Below are 21,632 nucleotides of genomic sequence, written 5' to 3' on the forward strand. Positions count from 1 at the left end.
GCCATCACCTCTCACCTGGCTTCACCTATCACCTTCTAGCCTGACCTGCTTCCCCACTCCTCCTCTCGCACCTTCTTATTCTGGCATCTTCTTCCTTCCTTTCCAGTACTGATGAAGGGTCTTAGCCCAAAATGTTAACAGTTCACTGATCTCCATAGATGCCTCCAGCCTTCTGTGAGTGTCGCTTTGGATTTCCAGCATCTGCAAGATCCTTTGTGTTCACAGTATTTCTATTCCAGGTCAGGTATGTTTCTGATCAATGGTGATATCCACCCCTTCACATTCACCCCACCACATCCCCTTTTGATAATGATAGTGGATTACACCAGGGTAATGTCTAGGGGAGGGGGCTTGACTCTTGCTTGTTGGAGGTAGTGCTTGGTATTTGTGTGACTTAAGTGCTGTATGCCGGTTATTTGTCCAAGCCTAGATATTGGTCTTTGGGGTTTCGTGCACAGAATGCAACATTATCTGGGATGTTACAAACAGAACTGGACAACGTGTATTCATCAGCAGAGTCTTATGCTTCTGAGATTTCAGCAGAGGGAATGTCATTGATTAAGTAACTGGAAATTGTTGAGCCTGGGACAGTGCACTCAGTGATCCTGTGAAGGTGAGATAATTGGCATCCATCAGACACAAACAGCCGCTGTCTATGTGCTGAGTACAATTCCAATAATGAATCATTTCCACCAGCTTCCCACTGCTTTAATTTCACTACACTTTGGTTTGCCACACTTGTTAGAAATGCTGACTTAATGTCAAGCTTCACTTCTGGAATTCAGCTCCTGTGTCTGCATTAGCTGAAGGCTACAATAGTGTCCAGAGCTAAGATATCCTGGCCAAACACAGAATGAATGTTGGTGAGTTGTCTGTTGTTAAGCAAGATATTCTTGATAGTTCTTGCGATCACATCTTTGTCTGGTCTGCTGATTATCGAGAGTAAACTCATGGAATAGTAATTGGTGGGATTAGATTTGTCTTGCTTTTTAAAGACTGGATGTACCGGGCCAACTTTACAATTTGCCAAATAGTTCATAAAGTTCTAGCTGAAGTTGAGTAGCACAGGTGAAAGTGCCACTAGTTCAGCAGCATAGAATTTCAGACTCACAGTTGTGCTGTCATTTGCCTTTGTTGAATTTGAAGAATTGATTGCCTTCGTGTGTCTATGTGCCACCAAATATCAAGTCAATCCAACTGTTACTGAGTCTGTCCAGACAGTAATTCATTAGTTTGAATAGAAAGGAACATAGCTGGGCTTTATAACTAGAAGCTTTGCCACATTACTTTAAGGAAAACTGAAAATGAGTCCAACTGGATCTAATCAGTGTAGTGTCCAAATACTTTAAGATGCAGCTCAACCATTTAATAGTTCATGTATCAGTAAATATTAAGGCAAATGAACTAAAACCTTCAGCAATGTTCTTCATAAGCAGATTAACAGCATGTATCATATCCACCTTGAAATGAAAATATTCCATTTACGATCCAATTATGTTGCCTGTAAAAGCCCACCTACTCTAATGCACAACATTAACGATAATGTACAGAAGCCATTTCCTCCAAAGTTTGGCAGCAAGCAGTTAAGAGGTGGCAAGTGTGCACTATGCTAATCTATGCTAAACTAATGAAAGTACAGCTGTGGAACCCACTAGCAACAGTTTCGATGCCTAATTGTACCAGTGATATTTGTGGTCTGCCTGTTTTGTCATTGGCTCGAGAGTTGTCCCATGAACATAGAAAACTATGAATGTTGAGCAAAAGCTGACTACTAACCCTTCAGTCCTGGCCCACTACTCCTCCAGACCATAGCTGATCTGATTGTAACCTCAGCTATGTGTTCCTCCCAATCCACCAATAACAGTTCATCCCTTTACTTATCAAAAATCTTGATAGTTCTATTGATTGTCATATTAACTACCTTCAATCCCATACCTGAGCAAAGAAAAACAAACTTTAAAAACTTTCATACTTTTAGCTGTAAAAGTATAAAAATCATACATAACTGCAGATGCAGGCTGCAGTGGCTGACAGGAGTGATGTCTCTAGTTCAAGATGTTTCAGGGATGTGACTGATGTCTCAAAAAAAAAGAATACCTAAATCTCCTTTGCAGTTTCCAAGAAAATGGTCTTTGTAAGTATTGCAGGCTTCTCAGAACAAAAGTCATAGATTGAAGCCACATTGCCCTCTGCATCTTCAATCGAGATGAAATGGAATCTGATCCTTTCTAGGTACATTTTTGCAAACAGAGACGCCATTTTATGTCAACATGTCCAAGGGAAGAAAGCCTAAATTATTTTGTCCTGGAACTAGTATCATATTATCTAATTTGGTGCACAAATGTCCAATAATTGTCCTGGCATTGACATTAGGCAGATCCTATGGATATACAGTGTGTGAGTTAAAGACCTGAATTCTTGGCCAGAGGTAGGATTTATAGTTGATGGTCTTTCTACACCGGTGGTCTGCAAAGCAGATTTTCCCATCCATTTAGAGTGCATCTGTATTACTTGTAGGAAACATGATCTCAAAGTTTATTTTCACTTACTAACATAGAAAATCAATGTCTTTTGAGGGGAACCAAGACTGGTATCCACAAAGGATTGAAAGAGCACAACTTGATTGCCATATTACTACTAATTATGTTTTAATGTTATATGAACCAGTAATTAGAAATTGCTGTTAGATAGTAATAATTATGCTGCACTTTAATAAATTACATTATCATTTGAGACTATGATACAATAGCACTCACAAATGTTGTTGGCAGTACATTCACTAACTTCTTTGCTGGAGAACAATAATAAGCCAGAGGAATGTATAATAATCCTGTAGTTCATAGTTACATTTACTCATAGTAATCATTTCTCTGAGTTCAGTTTACTTATCTGAATTTACATTAGTCTATTACCACAGACTGGCGATTCTGATTGATTCTGGTCTCTGGGATTACTGGTCCAACAACTTAACCTTAAGGAATTCCTAGGGTGATTTCCACTATTTTTGTAGGAAAGAAGATCAGGAGATTTTCCCTAGGCTTCCTAAGGAAACACATTTAACCTATTCAGTGAGTGGACCTCCCAGTGACTCTCACAACTAGAATCACCATCTGCCATCACACACTGACTGATGATCACTGATTCTCCAGACCACAAACTACCCCCATCTACCAGACCCTCAGGTCACCAAGCCCCGATCATCAACCCCCAAGTCCCAGTCAGCATCCATGACTGTCTGAGTACCTCTTCCATTTCATAATCATCTCCAAAGATCGTATCACTACGAACCCCACTCATTTCCTACAAGCACTCTCTGACAACCCAGCAAAACTGTACACACTCCCACTTCCAAGGGGATGTGAGGAACTATCTGCTGTAACATCCCTGCTGACACATTAACTCTGAGGATTTGTTTCAGGCAGTGAATGTAAACCAACCATATCTTTTCCTTTGGGGATTTTATTTCTGTCACATCTCTCTAGCGAATTGACCTTCAGCTTAAAATTTAAATTCACATTCATTTCCCCACAGAAATTTACATGGCAACTATAAATGGGGTGACTTCAAACAAGCATTCTCCAATCGATTCATTAAATGGCATACAGGTTTCAGTAATTTATTATTAAAGCATTTACTAAAATGTAATATTTTCTGACTGTACCCTATCTCAGGCTTCTTATTTGTTTTTTAAGAGATCTCTTAGCTTGGTTCACCAGAGACCCATTTCTCAGTCATCCGCAAATTTATGTAAGGTTACACAGGCTGTGACTTTTGAATGATTTCCAACTTTGAGAATCTTTATCAAAGCACGCACAGCAAAGACTGGGAAAACACTTGCCTGACAGTTAGGGATGACCTCACAAGGCAGCTAGACAAACAGGGTAACTAACGTACCAGTTTACAGCACTAATAGGACTCTGCTAAATGGTATAACGTGAAGAAAACTAATTTCCTGGAGCAACTTAATGGTATAATCCTGCTGAGACTGTACATGCTCTGTGAATTACTTCTTCAAAATGCTGTTTAGAATTTGGTTGCAATTCTACTAATTGTCAAACTTAATTTAATTGGTATAGTATTGGTAACCTAAACACTACAGCATAAAATTGTCCTTTCAAACATGATTGAGGTTATTCTGACAATAATTAAAGATGCTTCAGTAAGAGACAGACGTCAATGTTCTGGTTAACTATGCATCGAGTTAACAGCAGGTGCCACCTTTCGATTTAGTTAATCCCAGAGTTACCTTCTGAAGCCTAAAACAAGGAAAAAATATAAAAATTTCTTGGTGAGTTATTTCTCTTTAGGGAAGTAACAGCAAATATAAAAACATAGTTAAATTTCCATTTCATTGGGGATTTGAAGAGTAGGCCCAGAATGGAAAGCCTGGGCCTTCAATCTTGTGACCTGTTCCCTTTTTCCTGACATAATTCATACACATTTGTGCTTTAGCTCATTAATCAGTACATTAAATTTTGAACTGAAACCCCCTGGGCTTCACACTGCGGAGGTCTGGATGGTTTTCTGTCTGCCTTAGACCCCACTACTGCATTCCCTCCTCAGGTTAAAGTCAGGGCTGCAGGGTGAGTGCATTCTTAATCAGCAATGAATTACGTAAGGTAAACAGAAAAGGTAAACGTTAAAAATCTGAATAAAACATATCAAATCTCTAAGTCAGCTGGTAAATTAAAGTGATAAATTCATCTCTATCAGAATATGGGCTTCACTAATAAGGCCAACATTTGCTACCTATCCCTAATTATGCTTGGAAAGCTGATGAGTTGGAGTGAATGAATCTGAGAGGAGTTGATGCTGAGGAGTTTTGGAGCCCATGCACCTGGTGGGGCGATTCTGCTCACAGTTCTGCGATGTTGACTCCCCTCTCCACAGTGCTGAGGCTGTGAGACTACTCCAACAGCGACGCGCATCATGTCTGCAAGCTTCATGGTTATTTGCCCCTCTGTGTGATGAAGTGAGATCGAGGCTATGGCCTACTCCAGCTGCTCCAGACTCTTGGTCTATGGACTTAATCTGGTTCAGAACGTTGTTGCTTGCTTTTATTGTTTACGTGATTTGTGTGTGTGTTTTTTTATCTCTTTCTCTGCACATTGGGTGTTGATCTTTTTTTAATTGGGTTCTTTTGGGTTCCTTGCTTTGTGCCTGGAAGCAGATGAGTCTCAGGGTTGTATAATTTATACATCCTTTGATCAAAAATGTACTTTGAACCATTGATTTTGAAGCATAGTAGTCTTTATGGGGATTGCAAAGCAACTGCGCTAGTTAATGGCAAATTCCAGGATTTATGTCCATCAGTAATGATTAATCAGAAATATATTGCCAAGTTAGACCAATAGGTGGCTTGTAAGGACCTTCCAAATGGTGATATTGCTGTTGGTCTATTCTCTTTGGTCATTCTGCATTGTAGAAGCTGTGAGTTTGGAAAACATTTTTGCCAAAATTTAGTGAGTTGCTACACACATAAACTACTGTGAGCTGGTGGTAAATGGAGTGAATACTTAAGGAGGTGCTAAGAGGTTTTTTTTTAATTAATGCAGGTAAGATATATGAGCAACACACACAAAATGCTGGAGGAAGTCAGCAGGCCAGGCAGCATCTTTGAAAAAGAGGAAACCATCAACGTTTCAGGCCGAGACCCTTCATCAGGACTAGAAAGGAAGGAGAGAAGGTGGGGAGGAGGGGAGGAAAATTACAAGGTGGCAGGTGAAACTGGGAGTGGGGAAGGAGTGAAGTAATGAGCTGGGAAGTTGATTGGTAAATGAGATAAAGGGCTGGAGAAGGGGAAATCTGATCGATCTCAAGTCTAACTGGAGCTGCACTCATCCAGGCAATTGGAAAGTATTAAGCATTCCATCACTACACAGACACAGACACACACACATTTTTTAAATTTTGCATTCTGAAGCAAAGTCTCAACTAGGAAGTGGAATTTGTAAGTATGCCTTTCTCCTTCAACTCCTGACTGATATATACATTTTGATTTTTATTTCTGTCATAGCATGTACTTGGTGTGTGTGTTTTATAACTAGAATCTGGTTTAGCAGTTTATCACAAAGAAACAGGACTGGTGATATGGTGCCATCGTGCACAGATAAAATTATATGCATACTGTCAGTAACATTTATAAAGACGGAAGCAAATTAGATCAAAAATGTGCCCCCTATTGATCTGGGGAAGCTGCACACTTGGAGGAAGAACACGGGAACAGTTCAAATAGATTTGAGCATGACAAAAGTAAGATGCAAAATAATAAATGTGAACTAATAAAGCTAAGGAAGTTAACACATGTTCTACAGTCTCAGTGGAAGAAGGAACATCACCAGAGACAGTGAATTAGAATGATCTTTTAATCTCAATGAGATGTGTGTATTGTCTGAAATTCATTGTTTGGAGTATTTCTTGAGTGTGAATGAACTTACACACTTTTAAACATAATTTATTGCATCTGATAATTAAATTCTCTGTCATTTATCATTCAAAATACATATATGTGTCAAATCTGTGGGAAATAGTATGCCCAGTACACACACAGAAGACTGATTAACCCGGAAACCAGCAATGATAAAACAACACACACAAAATGCTGGTGGAACACAGCAGGCCAGGCAGCATCTATAGGGTGAAGCACCGTCGACGTTTCGGGCCAAGACCCTTTGTCAGGACTAACTGAAAGGAAAAGTAGTAAGAGATTTGAAAGTAGTGGGGGGAGGGGGAAATGCAAAATGATAGGAGAAGACCGGAGTGGGTGGGATGAAGCTAAGAGCTGGAAAGGTGATTGGTGAAAGTGATACAGAGCTGGGGAAGGGAAAGGATCATGGGACGGGAGGCCTCAGGAGAAAGAAAGGTGGGGGGGGGGGGGGAAGCACCAGAGGGAGATGGAGAACAGGCAAACAACTAAATATGTCAGAGATGGGGTAAGAAGAAGAGGAGGGGCATTAATGAAAGTTAGAGAAGTCAATGTTCATGCCATCAGTTTGGAGGCTACCCAGCCGGTATATAAGGTGTTGTTCCTCCATGTGTGGCCACTGGGAGATCCTGCTTTCTCTGGCGGACCGAGCGTAGGTGTTCAGCGAAACGGTCTCCCAGTCTGCGTCGGGTCTCACCAATATATAAAAGGCCACACCAGGAGCACCGGCCGCAGTATACCACACCAGCCGACTCACAGGTGAGGTGTCGCCTCACCTGGAAGGACTGTCTGGGGCAAATGATAAAATATGGACACAGTAGTCAGTCAGATCTCTCAGAAAGATCCCAAAGAAGCTCCAGATTTAGCCTCACACGCAAAATGCTGGAAGAAATCAGTAAGTCAGGCAGCATCTATGGAGAGGAATGAATGGTTGAAGTTTCAGGCTGAGAACTCACATCGGGATTGGAAAGGAAGGGTGAGAAACCAGATCTGACCCTTCTTAATGTCCTCTGCTCGCAGAAAAACATAGTCCCTCAAGCCTGTCTTTATAATTAAAATGCTCCACTCCAGATAACACCCTAGTCTCCTCCTTCTCCAATGCTACTTGTGCTAATGAATGCAGTGCTAATGAGAATTCCAGTAGTACTAACAGGAGCAAGCTCAAAGGCACAAAGGCCTCAACACCCTGACTAATGAAGGCAAGTATACCATGCGCCTTCTTTACCACTCTATTTACTTCAGTTGTGCCACGTTCAGGGACCTCCCCAAGGTCTCTCTGTGCATCAAAGTTTGAAAGGGCCCTGCCACATATTCCCTTCTTACAGCTGATGCTATATGTAGATGTACTCAATGGTGGAGAGGACTTTACCTGTGATGGACTGGGCTGTATCCACCATCTTTGTAGGGTTTTTCTATTCAAGGGCATTGGTATTTCCATACCAGGTTGTGATCCAGCCAGTCAATGTGCTCTCCACCACACATCTTTAGAAGTTTTAGGTGTTATGCCGAATCTTTGCAAACTCCTAAGGAAGTAGAGGTGTTGCTGTGCTTTCTTCGTAATTGCACCATGTGCTGGGCCCATGACAGGTCTTCCGAAATGATAACACCAAAGAGTTTAAAGTTGCTGACCCTCTCCACCTCTGAAGCCGACTGGCTCATGGACCTCTAGTCTCCTCTTCCTGACGTCAATAATCTGCTGCTTGGTTCTGCTAGCTGTTGTTGTGGCATCACTCAGCTAGATTTTTAATCTCCCTCCTATATGCTGATTCATCACCACCTTTGATTCAGCCAACGACATTGGGGTCATCAGCAAACTTGAATATGGCATTGGAGCTATGCTTGGCCTCACAGTCCTAAATGCAAAGCAAATAGAGTAGGGGGCTCAGCACACAGCCTGGTGGTGCAACTGTGTGTTGATGGAGATTGTGGAGGAGATGTTGTTGCCAATCCAAACTGACTGGGGTCTGCAAATGAGGAAATCAAGGATCAAATTGCACAAGGAGGTATTGAGGACAAGATCTTGAAGCTTATTGATGAGTTTTGAGGGGATGATAGTATTGAATGCCAAACTGTATTTGATAAAAAGCATCCTCATGTATGAATATTTGCTGTCCGGACATTCCAGGGGCAAGTAAACAGCCAATAAGATGGCATCTACTGTGGACCTTTAGTGATGGTAGGCAAATTGGAGCAGATCCAAGTCATTTCTCATGCAAAAGTTGAAATGTTTCATCACCAACCTCTCAAAACACTTCATCACTGTGGATGTAAATGCTACTGGACGAAAGTCATTGAGGCAGGATACCATGCTCTTCTTGAACCCTGGTATAAATGAAGCCTGCTTGAAACAGAAGGGTTTCACACACACTGCTGAAGTGAGAGGTTAAAGATCTCAGTGAGCACTCTAGCCAAGTGATCAGCACAGGTGCAGGTACCCCATCAGGGCTGGATGATTTTCATGGGTTCACCCTCAGAAACTGACCCTCACAGGTCATCCTCAGAAAATGAACTCACACGATCATCAGAGGCTGTGGGAATTTGTGATTGTTCCTCCATATTTTGACAGTCAAAGTGAGCATAGAAGTCACTGAGCTCATCTGGAAGCGAAGCCCTGTCACTTGATTTTACTTTATAAGAGGTGGTAATATTCCTGCCCTGCACAGTCAAGCATCCTTGGTTGATTCAAGTTTAGTCCAGGATTCCCACTTTGCTCGTGAGATCACTTTCCGCAGATTATACCTGGACCTTCGAAAACTTTCTTGGTCACCAGACTTGAATGTCTCTGGTCTGGCCCTCAGCAGATTACAGATCTCATGGTTCATCCAAGGCTTCTGGTTGGGGAAGACTCTGAATGATTTTGTGGGGATGCACTTGTCTACGGCTATTTTTATGAAGTCCGTGACAACCATGGTGTATTAATTCAGATCCGTAGTCGAGTCCTTGATCACGGCCCAGTCCACCGACTTGAAACAATTCCTTAGCCGCTCCTCTGCCTCCCTTGACCACCTCTTCATTGTCCTAATCCCTGGAGCTTTGATCTTTCTCTGCCTCAGTGGAATTTGTAGCCCACAACCTAGCTGCTGGTCAGAGGTCTGTATATAACTCCCATCAGGGTCTTTTTACCCTTGCAGTTTTTTTAACTCTACCTACAAGGATTCTACATCTTTTGATCCCATATAACCTCTTTCTAAGGATTTAAAAGCAATCCCGTAGCTGCCCCTCTGCCTCACGCAACCACCCCCTAATCTATGGAGCCTTGCTCTTCAGCCTCTGCCTGTGGTTCTGATAATATGCCCTCACCTGCTCTTTGGCACTGAAATATCTATCAAGATCTTGGAAAGCGACGGGAAGCTGCAAGCTTCAACTTCAGACAGAAGACGTAAACGAGAAGAGTCGTGAATGAATGATACAATGAGGTTAAATTTTAACTATACATGTCCTGTGAAACTTGAGCAGGTAACTAATTAAACATAAGCAATTATTTATCCCCTCTGGACCGTGATGCAATTTCAGCCAGGGTAACTGGAACTTTGAGTAAAAGGAGTTTTAATGCTGGACAGAAACCTGTGCCTGGGAGCTAGTGGTTCCCCGAGCTCTGGCCTTAATTCCGTCTTGGGACACTCTCCCAAAACCAGCTCTTATGCTGCAGCTGGTTAAGTCAAATGACCAAATTACAACCTCTTCATTCTTGTAGCAGATGAAAGTGAGCCAGTGATAGCTAAACAGGGACTAATGCCCAAAATTACCATGGCAACCTGCTGTCCCTGCAAGGCAGGAAATCAGCCCACTGAAGCTGTTAAAATCAAGCCAAACCAGGACTATACTCTGTTCTCAACACAATCAATTTTTCACCTTTTGATGATGATGGCATCTGCTAGTCTCGCGAGACCATGGATCTGTGCCTGGAATTCTCCAGGGCGCAGGCCTGGGCAAGGTCGTATGGAAGACTGGCAGTTGCCCAAGCAGCAAGTCTCCCCTCTCCATGCCACCGATGTTGTCAAAGGGAAGGGCAAGGGTTGATACAGCTTGTCACCAGTGTCGTCGCAGGAGTTGCCAGAGTGAGGTTGAAGGCAACGTCAGATTGCTTTAGGGACTCCAGCTCTGGATTTGTCCTCAGGGTTTACTCCCGAAGCCTTTCTCATGAGTGGGTATGGCCGCAAGGCAGCAGAGGTTTGAAATCAGAGTTTTCCCTCTCTTTCACCTTTTAAAGTGCAATAAATTGCCATATTGGCAAAAAAATGTTTAGAAGTATTAAGTTAAATAAACTAAAATTAGCTGTCATTTAAAGGGCCTCAGGTTTGACTAATAATGTGATTTTTAATTGGAAAAGTGAAAAAGTATAACTTGGGATGATAAGTAATTTCAGGTTTTCTTTTCCAGGTAAACTAAAGTGAAACTAATGTACCACACTTGTGTGACAAAGACAGACACAGTGCTCACAACCATACATTGGACTGTTTTTGTACGGCATGTGTTTTTGCCTGTCATGCTCGGATAGCACAGTTACATCATTAATCTGATCAGGGCCGAAACAGTGAAGGCCATAGCAGTTCAGAGCTCTAAGCTAAGATTTATGGTCAATAACTGGTTATCACAGACTCAAACAAAAATGATATAATGACAACAGCAGTGATAAAACATGAGGTGTATATGATTTTTCCACAACATCAATGGTCTTGAAAAACTTAGCTAGTTTTTTCTGTAATAAAATCCTTCATGCAGCATACCCTGTGGGATTAGTTTTGATTAGCGAGGGAAGAAATGAGTCTTTCTGGAATGGGAGGCCAGTAGTGTAAAATGAGTCAGGCAGAAATGTAAAAATACATTTCGTAATTTGTAGTGTTGAAAAGAATTAGAACAAAATCACAAGTATTTAAATGTTTCTTATGCTCTTATAGAGCAACGTTTAAAAAAAACAAATGGGCTACAGAGGAGTATTTGTATAATTTATGTGTTATGACAGAAGATAGACAATGTGTAAAAAAATGTCCACTTTCACAAACCAGTAACCAGAGAGTGTAGATCTCTTACTCAATATCTGATGCCAATCACTGATGGGTAAAATGGGCTGGCTGTCCATAATATCAAAGTACTCTCATATGAGAAAACAGAAAGTGACTTCAGTGAGTTTAGTGTCTGAAGGAGGATGACAACCCAAGCCACCATATCAGTTATACTGTCTTTTTTTTATACTTACCAAGTTTAGGAAGGGTATTGCTAAGCCTACAGTTTTGTATCCAGAAGATGCTCTATTCTCGCTGCTGACATCAGGAAGGAGTTACGGGAGCCTCAAGTCCCACACCACCAGTTTCAGGCCATCAGGCTTTTGAAACGGAGAGGATCACTTCACTCACCCCAACACTGAAATGGTTCCACAACCACTTTTGAGGACTCCACAACTCACGTTCTTGATATCTATTGTTTATTTATTATTATTATTATTATTATTATTGGTTTTTTCCTCTTTTTGTACTTGCATAGCTTGGTACCTTTTGCAGAGTGGTTGTTTGTCCGTCTTCATTGTGTGTGGTTTTTCAGTGATTCTACTGTGCTTCTTTGTATTTACTGTGAATGCCTGCAAGAAAATGAATCTCAGGGTTGTATATGGTGACATATAGGTACTTTGATAATAAATTTACTTTGAACTTTGAAAGTTCTCTTCTCTTCCAATAAATGAAAACCAATAAAGAAACTACAGATGTGACTAGTTCTGACAAAGGTCTCGTGCCTGAAACACTAACTTTATTTCTCTTTCCACAGTGCTACCTGACCTGCTGGATGATTCCAGCATTCCCTGCCTTAATTTACCTTCACATCCAGCATTGTTTCTTCATCCTAATTGCAGATAAATGGCACTTTCTAAGAACTTAAGCACCTCGTGATATTTCTAATGCTGTCATGCTATTAACAGGCTGACATCACACTGGCATTGATGGAAATATAATACATAATGCATATGTATCCTTCCATAAATCTTAAAAAAGGATTTTGAAATCAAGAGTCAATCAGCATGTTCCCATGATTTGCTCCAGTCTGCTACCTGGAGCTAATGTAACCAATGCAATAAACATTGAACTCTCTCCCACCTGAGCTGAAAAACTTGCTTTGAGGTAATTAGGTTAAACACACATGCAGATGGTGAAAACATCATGACATCAAGCAGTTAGCCGAAACCTGAGACGCGGTTCCTATGTATAGAAATTGCTTCTGCAAGCAGAGCAGTGCTTCATGCTTCAGAGAAAATCGCAGCACTAATGATTGTGAGGAGGTTTGAAATGGCAAGGCCAGTAAAGGACTGAGCATTGTTTCACTGTGACAGCACCCAGTGTGAGACTGCCAACTACCAATCCACTGTGAGCAGTTTCAACTTGTGGTTTTAAAATTTCCAGCTTTCTTTCAGATCTCTCCGGTGTCTTTCCTTTCCCTGTCATCTCCTCCAATTCTATAATGCACCAAGATGTCTGTGTCCTGCAAAGTCTGACCTCTGATGTATTCACAGAATTAATTGTTCTACCTTCTACTGGCATGGCCCCAAGCTTTGGAATTTCCTGGCTCAGTCTTCATGCCTTGTGACCTCTTTTTCCTTCTTAAAATCTACCTCATCGATCCGATTTTGGATGTTTGCCCTAATATCTCCTTATGCAGCTGTACTTTTTGTGTGATAATGCCTCAGTAAATTGCCATATAACATTTTTACTTTGTAGGTGGAAGTTATTATGTTATTTGATGTTCAAAAACTTGAAACTATAGGCACCAACATTGGAAGAGTTGAACTGAGATGTGGAGAGATCCTAATACCAGCAGCAATTAATTCCTTTTTATCAGGTTCTTCTGATCAACTACAATTGAGTTCATGGTAAGTTGATATTTGTTTGCTCTCCATTAGCCTTAATGTGATGGGACAATTTTCTTTGTACATACTGCTTGTGAAAATCCTAAACTACATGCTAAGATTCCAGACTCAGCAAAATTGGTGACTGAGAGACCAGAGCATCCTGAGTAACAAGTTACTCCCATGGTCTCACTTTCAGGCTAAAGTTTCTAACCTGTTAGATTTTTTTCAAAGAGCCTTGAACTGTCTTTGTTTTTGTCAAGTTTTAATTCTTACCAAAGTGCAACACCAATTAATTCCGAGTGATATCTACTTTATTTATTATTCCATATTTTAAATAAGAGTTGTTCAATCTAGATTTTGTTTTCAGTGTTGCTCATGATGGGGTGGAGGCGTAGACACTCATTCTATCAAAGGAGGTGCAGACACTCATTCCCTCCGCTAGCCTCCAGGTCACCCTCGGGCAAAGTGCAGCACCTACTTAGCTCCCGATCGGAGTCAGGTAAAACCATGGGAGCAGCTGGGGTATATTACAAGGCTTGGTTATGCAACCACTGATGCCAGGTGGACAATCTCTGAAGAGTAATAATAATAGCTGGGGTCACCAGTTTTGGAAAGACACTGCCCAGAAGAAGACAATGGCAAACCACTTCTGTAGAAAAATTTGCCAAGAAAAATCATTGCCAAAGATCATGATCACCCACACCTTACAACATGGCACATATGATGATGATGCTACTTAGATAATTTGTGCCATAGTACTGTAAATTCAATGATCATAAAAACACTATCAGACTGCATAGTCACGCCATAGAGTATTATAAAATGTTGATACTCTACATTACTGCATGTAATGATCACTAGTTTAGCCTCAAGTTTACATCAGCTGCATACTGGCATGATGGTAAATTGTAATGCAGGGCTGTAATTATACTAAAAAACCTAATTCATGAACTTTGAGATAATTTTGTGTGCAGAAGCAGGGTATATATTTGGAACCTGTTGATAAGTAAACGCACTGGTTCATTTAACTGGAGAGTTCAAGTTTAATTGCCATTCAATGACACATGAACATCCGTGAACATGGCCAAATGAAACAGGTTCCTCTGGGACCACGGTGCAAAACACAGTACTGTACTACACAACACATATAGTGCATACAAGATAGCAGTAAACATAGTCCATAGTAAAAATTACATAGACCAAGTCCCTGAGTATATGGATGTTGTTGGCAAGAACAAACCCCAGCAGTATTCAGATAAGTGCAATCCAGCTTGTCTTTCACACAGCAAACACTGGAGAGCAGCACTGACACCAGCATGGATGCTGAGCCGCACCGTCGTCAGGTCACCTTTCCTGGGCGGATGTAACAGGTGACACCACAGCATGAGGTTTAAACCAGTTTAGTCCGAGCCCACACACACCCCCACCATCATTGCCACCAATAAACTAGTGAACCAAATTTGCAGCATTCCACGTTACGAATCTTGAGATCCCTCGCTATTAGACCACATGGCACCTCCACGCACTGCCTCCGATGCCCTGCTGTAGCGGATCCGTGCCAAAGCCAGCTCCTCCTCCAACAGGCATATCGCTGATGGGCCAGACCGCAGTACTTGATGTCTTGCAATTATTAAAAAATGTTTAAAAAAGACAATAACATCTTTAGTTGGCCCTGTTGCATCTGAGCCCAACGACTTCTCACCAGAAATAATGCACTGAGACAAAATTTCCAGTTCGTGATTAAGATGCAGATAGGAATACTGTGAAATTTAAACCAAAGTTGTATCTTCCTGAATTTTTCACACATCAGCCTATTAATATATTGAAAGTGCTGTTGGTTGGACCTTCTGCTCAGGATGTTATCAATGAGGAGGGAAGAAATCTGGTATAACTTTGAATCTTAAGCAGGCTGCAGGTTCAAGTTGATTCCCTTTTGTGCAAAGAGAAAAGGAGGCAGGAGCTTATTGCAATACTCAGCAAATGACCTTCCATTCAACTCCTTCACAGAAGTGGGCAATGTAAGGATTACCCTTTTATGGCACCCAAAATCCTGTGCCCACAGGAGAGCAAACAGATGACTTGAGAAATAAGATATAAAGAAGTAATGGTGTGCCCTGCCTTCAAATAAGTTATGAGGTGGTGAGGAAGACATTTGCTGACACTGAAACACCAAATTAGTTACTCCACATTCCCTAATGAATAGTTGGGCAACAAGATACCCTCCTCAAGTTGTTATACCTGTCTGAAAAGTATCTGTAGCTTGATTGAAGACCCTACTACACTCATCAGTACTGTATTTCCATCAAACTTTTTTTTTCCTGATCCACCATCAAACACTGACCAAGGGGAGAGATTGAGAAGTTTAAAACCGTTTATTGTATGCACAGGTGCAATGAAAAACTTAGCTGCAGTAGTGTCACAGACATATCACATCATGTAAGCAGCACTCACATAAACTAATCATTAATTATGCACAATTGTTACTTGAAAACATGATTAGAACAAAAAAAAATACACACAGCACTCACAAGTGTTGGAGGAGCTCAGCAGGCCAGGCAGCAACTATGGTAAAGAGTAAACAGCTGACATTTTGGGCCAAGACCCTTCTTCAAGATTGGGTCTTTTCCTTAGATGCTGCCTGGCCTGCTGGTTCCTCCAGTATTGTGTGGGCTGTTTGGATTTCCAGCTTCTGCAGATTTTCTCATGTTTGGTGTTGAACAAAAAAAAAGTCAATTTTAGTGCAAGGTGGTCAGAGTGCTTAAGTTTTTTTGGATTTTGTTTGTTGATTAAACAGCTGAATAGTTGAAAGAATGTAACTGCTCTTGGACCTGGTGGAGTGCAATTTCAGGTTTCAGCACCTTCTACCTAACAGTAGCTGCAAAAAGATGGCCTGGCCCTTTAATGATAGATGTTGCCTTCTGTAGATGCTACTAGTGGAGGGGAGGGATATGCTTGTAATGTATTGAGCAGAATTCATGATTCTCAACAACTTCTTATATTCAAATGCCTTCAAGTTGCCATACCAGGCCAAGATGCAGCCAGTCAGGAAACTATCAAGAGCACATCTGCAGAGTTTTGGTAAAGTTTTGAGTGACAAGCTAAGCCTCCTTAACATCCAATGAAAGTAAAGATCTGGGTGTGCTTTCCTTAAAATTACATTTCAGTGTGTGTAGGGCCCAGGACAGCTCATCCAATATGTTTATAGCCAGGAATTTACAGCGGCTGGCTCTCCACCTCTGTGTAGACTGGCACGTGTTCATCCTCCTTCCCCTTGCTGAAGTCGACCATTAGCTCTTTCGTTTGGTGAGAGGCTGTTTTTGCAGCACCATCCAACCAGGTTTATGTTTATTGGAATAAAAGAGATGGAGAGGTGGCCATATAGAGGTTTACAGAATTATGAGGTATAAATAGGATAGATAGACAGAGCAATGCACACAAAATGCTACTGGCTGACTTGTCAAGTTCATTTAGCATTTTGTGTGCATTGCTCAAGACTTCCAGCACCTGCAGTATCTCTGTAGCTAGATCATCAGATTCTTTTTGCTAGGGCAGGCAAGTTTAAAACTAAAGGGTGTGCAATTGATGTCAGAAGCTGGCAATTTAAAGGGGATCTGAGGGGGATCCTTTTCACACAGAGTGTAATGAATAACTGGAACGAGGTGACAGAAGAGGTAGTGAAGATAGATGTGATGATAGTGTTTAAAAGGTTCTATAGGAAAATCACAGAGAGATATGTGTTTAATGCAGGGTTAAAATGGGATTAGTGTTGATAGGCATCACAGTCAGCATGAATGAGTTGGGCTGTAGTTTCTTAAATTCTGTCTCCTGAGACTGATTTAAACTCTTCCCCCTGGTATTTGTGTGAAGCTAGCAGGGGTGATACATAGGACAGTTGCAGTAGCAGGAACTTGTGTTGATATCAATCTGGATCCAGGAAAGGGGTTCACAGACAAGGTAAACAGAAATGCTGGGGTCAGCCGCAGCTTCAGGAGGATAGGCCCAAGATTTCCTTCTTCAGTCGATATACAATTACTGCCACTCCTGGAACCCAAGTGAGGCAGCATACGTTTAAAAAAGTATCTTGCTTCTCTGGGCCTCTGCTTGACAGGAGTGTTCATGGATTTAAGATTGCACATGGGTCCAAATTGTTTTGTTGACAGTGTGACAAGGATCTGCCATGTATTTCTTGTGGTCCCATTCCACTTGTCTGTGGGGCACTCCATATCCATGATGGTGGGTCTTATAGAGAGACATCACTGCACATCGAGCACATCCGAAGTGTCTGCTTACCAATTCAAATGTTGCACTTCAGTGTTACTGGCTACAGGACATCTGACTGACCTTTAACACCTTCTTATTGGCTCTGATCCAAGCCAGCGTTCATTTATTGCTCTACATCTGCAAGTGACAACTGATAACTGGTAATTTATGGCTTTTTGTTCTCTTCAAATCTGGCTCAAACCAGTAACCAGCTCAAATCACTGAGGGCAGACACAGACCCCAACATTCAAAAACCTGCATGCTATATTATCTCAAAGAACATGTCACAAATAGCTATTTATTTGGAAAATGATCTCTAGTCCAGCAAATTACCTGAAGCATCATTGTCTCCACTTTAAAACACTGATCAAGCAAGCCAAGCAACTTCACAAGATGGAGAACACACAGCCATTTCACAAAATTGCCGCCTCCATCTCCTTTGACCTCATGGCAAGAACAAAGACAATTGGTATGTCTGTTTCCACTGTCTTTGAGTCATTCAAATTCACTGGTTTGTAGAGTGTAGTTCTTTCTGGCCAACAACAGCCATCATATCAATACTCGTGAGGTTACCTCCTGTCTACGGTAGGCAGCCTCCAAGCTCTACAAAACCCAGGAGTTATACGTGAGGCCAGGAAATGCTGCAACTCAGCCAACCATTCAACACTACACCCACCAGACAGCCAGGGTTCAAACTTAGTCTTCATTTTGTAACTTTTATTGTAAATCATTAAGTGGCCACCAGATGTAAATGTCAAGAGGTTGCCTGTTGCTGATTAAAAATTCTCACAAAAATATAATGGTTGGAAATTTTTATCAGACTTCAGAAAAATCAAGGTCAATGATTAAAAGAGTTTCTGTAAAAACATATTTCATAACATATGCTGGTGATATTAAACCTGATTCTGATTCTAATTCTGATAATAGTTCATGCTGCTGCATACTGCAAAAAATAAATTTTCATAAACAGCAGAACTTTCTAATTCTTAAATCAGTCAGAACAAATTTCTAATAATAGTCTTCGGTAAGAAAACATTTTTTATGGTCTTCCCATAACATGAAGAGCACAGCTTCTCTAACGTTTGATTATAGTGATTCTGAAAATATAGCATAAAATTAATAAATAGTGTAGCAACCAGGTGCTAGAGGAGAGCATTGGGTGTAAATTGATTGGGTAAATCTTTGATAGCTTTTTGAAAATCATAAGGTATAGGAGCAGAATTAGACTATTCAGCCCATTGAGTCTGTTCCATCATTTTTCATGGCTGATTTATTAACCCTCTCAACTCCATTCTTCTGCTTTCTCCCTGTAACATTTGATGTCCTTACTAACCAAGAACCAATCAAGTTTTCTTAAAGTATACCCAATGACTTGGCCTCCACAGCCATCTGTGGCAATGATTCACTCTCTCTGGCCAAGAAATTCCTCCTTGGCCCTGTTCTAAATGGTTACCCCTCTATTCTGAGCCAACTAAACCCTTTTGATTAAAGAGTTTCTATTTTAGCCTGCTGCGACCAACATCAGGAAGCGATTGTAGGTAGAAAAGGGAAGTCAACAAGAGCATAAAAGCAAAAGAGGGAGCATATAATACAGCAAAAATTAGTTGGAAGTTAGACTGGGAAGCTTTTAAAAACAACAAAAGCCAATTAAAAGAGCCATAAGGAGAGAAAAGATGAAATATGAAGATAAGTGAAACAAAGAGAACACAAAGAGGATATGAACATTTTTTTTCAAATATGTAAAGAGTAAAAGAGAGGTGAGAGTGAATATCAGACTGCTGGGAAATGGTGCCGGACAGGGTAGAAATAGGGTACCGGAAATAGTGGATAAAATTACAAAGTACTTTGCATCAGTCTTCACTGTGGAAGGCACTAGCAGATTGCCCAGAAACTTAACAGTGTCAAGGGCAGAATTGAATTGACTATTACTTATAACCTTTACATGCATGAGGAGTGAAAATCCTTACGTTACGTCTGTCTAAATGTGCAATTTATAGTAATTTGTAATAAATAGTCCGTACAACAGGACAGTCAATATAGCATAGAAATACAATTGTATTAGTCTGATGGCTTGGTGGAAGAAGCTGTCCTAGAGCTTGTTGATCCTGGCTTTAATGCTGCAGTACCTTTTCCCAGATGGTAGCAGCTGGAACAGTTTGTGGTTGGGGTGATTGGGTCTCCAATGATCTTTCAGGCTCTTTTTACGCATCTGTCTCTGTAAATGTCCTGAATAGTGGGAAGTTCACATCTAGAGATGCGCTAGGCTGTCCACACCACTCTCTGCTGGGTCCTGTGATTGTGGGAATTACAGTTTCCATACCAGGCATGGTTCAGCCAGTCAGGATGCTCTCAATTGTGCTTCTGTAGAACGTCTTTAGGATTTGGGGACCCAGACCCAGCTTCTTCAACCGACTGTGGTGAAAGAGGTGTTGTAGTGCTTTTTCCACCACACAGCTAGTATGTACAGACCATGTGAGATCCTTGGTGATGTGTATGCCAAGGAACTTAAAGCTGTTCATCCTCTCAATCCCAGATCCATTGACATCAATAAGAGATAGCCTGCCTCCATTCCTCCTGTTGTCCATTGTTTTTGCAACATTAAAGAAGAGGTTGTTTTCTTGACGCCACTGTGTCAGGGTGATGACCTCTTCCCTGTGAACTTAATAGTATTCCTTATTTAAGGTTAGGCCAATCAATGTAGTATCGTCAGCAAATTTAATTAGTAGATTGGAGCTGTGGGTGGCAACACAGTCATGGGTATACAGGGGGAAAAGGAGGGGGCTTAGGACACAGCCCTGAGGGGTTCCTGTGTTGAGGGTCAAAGAGGCAGAGGTGAGAGAGCACACTCTTATCACCTGCCAGCGATCTGTCAGAAAGTCCAGGATCCAGCTGCACAAGGCAGGGTGAAGACCGAGGTCTCTAAGCTTCTTGTCAAGCCTGGATGGAACTATGGTATTGAATGTTGAATTGTAGTCCAAGAACAGCATTCTCACATAAGTATCCTTATTCTCCAGATATGTAAGGACGGTGTGTAGAGCTGTGGCTTTTGCTTCATCTGTCGATCAGTTGTGTTGGTGGGCAAATTGTAGGGGGTCCAGTGTGGGTGGTAGCACGCTGCAGATTTAATCCTTGACCTGCCTCTCGAAGCATTTGCTTATTATTGAGGTGAGTGTGACAGGATGTCAGTCGTTCAGCCATGTTACCTTGGCATTTTTAGGTACAGGGACAATGGTGGATGCTTTGAAGCAGGAGAGCACTCTACACTGGGAGAGGGAGAGATTAAAAATGTCTGTAAACACACCTGCCAGTTGTGCTGCGCACATCCTGAGTACCCACCCTGGGACGCCGCCCGGTTCCGCAGCCTGGCGACTGTCCCCTCATTGGAAACACCTGCGAACTTCAGCCTCAGAGATGACCGAGATGCAGGTTGCTTTGGCGGCTCTCCTCGGGGGCTCAGTGTTGGCGACATCGAACCGAAAGTAAAGGATTTAGCTCATCTGAGAGAGAGGCAGTGATGTTGGCAGCACCTCTGCGTTTAGCTTTTAATTCTGCAATGGTGTGCAGACCTTGCCGTAAGCTGCGTCTGTTGTTGGTGGAGAGTTGTGTCTGGATTGTGTCCCTGCATTGTTGTTTCGCTGCCTTGATGACTTTGCGCAGATCATAGCTGCATTTCTTGAGCTCCTTCTGATTATTTTGCAATGTAAGCTCTGTGTCACGCAATAAGTGCTGCTCGCACGGAACTGTTGATCCAGGGTTTCTGGATTGGGTAGACTGACCGATTTCTGGGGGAGCAACATCCTCGATGCACTTCCAGATGAAGCTCGTGACCCCCTCTGTGAACTCGGACACATCCTCATCATGAAAGACATTCCAGTTAAAGCCATTAAAGTAGTCCTGTAACATGGAGACCAATTGGCCGGACCAACAGTGGACAGTTTTAACTATGGCTGCCTGCACGTCAGCAGCAGCAAGATGGAGGAGTGATGGACTTCGCAAAAGGTGGGCAGAGGAGCGCTTTGCAAGCATTGCGGAAGGGAGAGCAGCAGTGGTTGAGAATGCCATCTCCCTGTGTGCTCACCTGGATGTGTTGACAAAACTTGGGAGAGATTTTAG

The 21,632-nt window shown here is 41.7% G+C and overlaps 2 long non-coding RNA genes across 2 annotated transcripts in view; one reads left to right on the forward strand and one right to left on the reverse strand.

Moving 5' to 3' along the window:
• Positions 1-2,688: 2,688 nt before the first annotated feature.
• The window catches only part of LOC132402786 (uncharacterized), a 39,691-nt gene continuing 20,747 nt past the window's right edge, over positions 2,689-21,632 (reverse strand). The window contains exons 2-3 of the long non-coding RNA XR_009515079.1: positions 11,914-11,999; positions 2,689-4,256 (exon numbers count right to left, since the gene is read on the reverse strand). This is a non-coding gene — a long non-coding RNA (uncharacterized LOC132402786). The remainder of the gene's footprint in view (positions 4,257-11,913; positions 12,000-21,632) is intronic.
• Positions 12,672-21,632, forward strand: part of LOC132402787 (uncharacterized) — a 50,638-nt gene continuing 41,677 nt past the window's right edge. Inside the window, exons 1-2 of the long non-coding RNA XR_009515080.1 lie at positions 12,672-12,777; positions 13,129-13,280. This is a non-coding gene — a long non-coding RNA (uncharacterized LOC132402787). The remainder of the gene's footprint in view (positions 12,778-13,128; positions 13,281-21,632) is intronic.

This window comes from Hypanus sabinus, chromosome 12 (genome assembly GCF_030144855.1).
Source record: "Hypanus sabinus isolate sHypSab1 chromosome 12, sHypSab1.hap1, whole genome shotgun sequence".
In the NCBI taxonomy this organism is placed as follows: Eukaryota; Metazoa; Chordata; class Chondrichthyes; order Myliobatiformes; family Dasyatidae; genus Hypanus; species Hypanus sabinus.